Here is a 3,490-nt window from a genome sequence, read left to right on the forward strand (position 1 = left end):
GAGACCATTTAGATGCTCTGAGTGACTAGACAAAGCAAAAGAAAGCTAACATAATAGTCATAATGTAGAAACTCCCCATCCCATTAGTTTCACTTTGGGTGTTTTTTAGACTGTTTTCAAGTTTGTTTTCATTTCATATAATTTTTTGATACTCAAGGAGAAAATTGGAGATTTTGCCATGCAGGTGAAGTGAGAATGGGGGGTCTTTACCAGAAGTTGGGACTTTTGTTATAGCCCTCCAATACAAGGCTATCTTGTTAATATTAGCCAGATGAGTTCATAGAGGAGGTAGCAGACCTATGGGACCAGGTAGCCCGGAGCCAACAGACCTGGTTACTGGGTCTTTAAATGTCCTCATCCACAGAAGTCCCTAGTGCCCCACTACATGTGAGAGTGTTGCAAGTAGTACCTATTTTCTGGTGGACATGCATTATTGGTTGGCTACTGTTTGGTGGAAATGCATCTATTGCCACAGGCCCCACTGATTGTCAAGGCTGAAAACTCTGATAAGAATCACCTGTAGAGACAAGACATTTACAGCTAGAGATAAAGTCTTTTGTTAAATTAGGGTACCCTATCCCACATGATTTTAATAAGTTTATGGAGCCATTTCTGAGTAGGGTTGATTGTGTGGAGCTGCACAGATTGAAAATTGGAAAATGACAGTACAGAAGGCATTCTTTGGGGACCCAGAGCCCAAGAGTTTGGAGAGGAGAAATACAGAAGTATCTTCTGGTTGTTAGAAGTTGAGTTAGCTGATATAAGACTGGCCCCAAATTGGTTTCTCTGTCCCACGCAGAAGGAAGTCATCAACCGCCACCACTCTTCGCTTCCTTCTTGGTGAGCAGCCCTGAAGTTTCTGTCCTTGGGGCCTTGCACTTCCTGCTCTCTAGGACGCTGGTTCCTCTGCCTCATGCCTAAAAGCAGTTGCTGACTTCAATCTGATCCTCTTCAATTCTGGGGGGCCTCCTTCTGCAAGTAGTCATGCTATCACTTCTCACTGCCATTTGTCCCCTCTGGTACCAGCCTTGCATAACTCTTGTCCAAGTAATCTTCCTGATCCTGGACACAATGCAGGGTTGACACCCAGGCTTCCTCGATACAGGGTGTTGCTACGGGACATGGTGGCTAAAAATTAACTTGTGCCACTGGCACATCGCAGTACAGACTGCTACTGTGCCATCATTTAGTACTTCTGAATTCAAAAGTACTAAATGATGTCCCAGTAACAACAGCGCTATAAGATCATGTATAGATGCACCCTGTGAATCTTCTCCAGGGCAGACACCAGCTTACACTCGATACAGATGAAGTGCTCCTGGCCCTCTGGGAGGAACACAAACATGGCACATTCCACGCAGGTCACAACAGCTGACCCAGACTCCATTTGTACCTACTTTGCTCCCTGGAGTACACCTATGCCATAAGGAGGTGGGGGGAAAGGGGACGGAGGAGGGAAGGCGGGAAAACATACACCACAAAAACCAGTATGCCAAACACCCAAACCGGGTCCCTTGCCCATGCTCACAGGTGAATTCCCTAAGCAAACTCCTTTTCTGTTTGCTGCCCCCCCCATCCACTGCTTCCATGTTTTCCTGGGGGATGCCTTTTTATAAGGATGCCTGGCTTAGCTAGGATAAACTTCCCATGAAGCCTGATTTAGATGGCTAAGCTTTAAGGAGGAACAGGAGCTTGGACATGTTCCTGTGTCTGGCTACCACCCAGAACCAATTTAAAACCCATGCAAGACCATTTTTCTTAACAAATTGCACTAGTGTTTCTAGTTTAAAGTTTACCAAGGAAGTTACCAGCCACCTACAATTAGAAAGTGTGGCTAAAGAGCTGTGGCATGAAGTTGGGTAGATTGTGTTATGAGTACCACTTCTCACAAAGTATTTATATTTATAGAAGGCCAGAAATATATAAGTCTCAATCTGGGTTAGATCTATCAGCTTCAGAAAGATTCCCCTCCAGCTTCCTGTGCAGATGTTTCCTTTTACAGAGAAACTGTAGTACCCCCAACACCTACCCTATGTTCCCAAGATGTACCAACCACTTCCTTCACTCGATGCTTTTACACCAGTTGGGCTTGACTTCTTTCATTTTCTCCTGACATTATTTCCATGTAGCAGTCATAAAACCTTTGGTGCCGAATCTTATCCCAGTGTACATGATTAGCTGCAAGGCAGACAAGGTTCTTTGCATAAATCCAGTAGCTTTTATTAGACCAACTCAAATAGTTGGAAAAATTCTTCTTAGCAAGCTTTTGGGCACAAACACCCTTCGTCACTCTGGGGAAGTGTCTGCAGATGGTCTGTGCTCTTCCTGGATGGAGCGGTAGAGCAGCCAGTATGTATGCAATAAAGCCAGTCATTGAAAATGTAAATTGAGGTGGCTAGTAGGTGAAAGAGAGGGGGGCATGGGAAGGCAGAATGAATGTAGCTGTAGTCAAAGGGTGGGAGACAGGAAGGTGGGGAGGGAGGGAATGAGAATAGCTGTTAAGAAGTGGAGGGTTTACCTGGGGAGCCATATATTAGGCAGGTTATAATGTGTCATAAATCTCATGTCTATAATTTAGTCCATGATTTTTTGTGTCCAGTAAAGTGATGAAGTGGAGTTCATAGGCTCGTCTGTGAAAAGTAATTTGTAAATTCCCTTTGAGGATTAGAACTGAGAGCTTGGAAAGAGAGTGGTTTTCTTGTGAAAAATGTGCCCCCACAGGTAGTTGGAGATTTCTGGTGTGCATTCATTCTGGTGCACAGTTGTTCTTTGGTCTCTCCTATGTATTTTCCCTCAGGGCATTTGGTGCACTGGATGCATTTCTGGAGGTGCTAGTGTAAGATTCAGGAATGCTGATGGCTCTGTTGTGGGGTGTAGTAATTGTGGGGGTGGTGAAGATGTGTTAGCAGGTTTTACATTTCTTGTGCCAGCATTATCTGGATCCATTCAGTATGTTTTGGGCCATAGGAAGTTTGCTTCTGGTGATGAGGTTGAGGAGGTGTGGTGCTTTCTTAAAGGATAGGATATGTGGTTCTGGGAATATCGCTGAGAACTGGTTCTCCTTCTAGTACAGGTTGTGGTTTGAGGATTTTCCATGTAGTTTCCAGGGAAGGATTGTTGATGTCACTGGGCATAACCCCAGGAAACTCAGAGGGATGGAAGACCACGAGCATCAAGGAAGTCCTTCTGCTCTGGGCTCAGACGAGCCAGGACCCCCCCTTGCCCAACCTTTGTAACCCTTTCTATGGCGCCTGTAATCTCCTGTCCTTCTGGAAAACAGGCGAGCTAAAACTGTTATCTGTGGAATGCAAGGGCACAGCTCGGAGAGAGAAGGGAGGAGGGAAAGGGGAGGAAGGGGGGGCCAGCTGGTAGAAAATCACTGAGAGACTGACCAGGGTATAAAATTCCACTGTTGCAGGGTTAAGCGCGCAGGATTTGAGACCATACAGTCTCCCTGTGCCTTTTACTTGAGCTCAAATAAACTCTGTCT

The sequence above is a fragment of the Crocodylus porosus genome, unplaced genomic scaffold (assembly GCF_001723895.1).
Source record: "Crocodylus porosus isolate Cpor-Errol unplaced genomic scaffold, CroPor_comp1, whole genome shotgun sequence".
Lineage (NCBI taxonomy): Eukaryota > Metazoa > Chordata > Crocodylia > Crocodylidae > Crocodylus > Crocodylus porosus.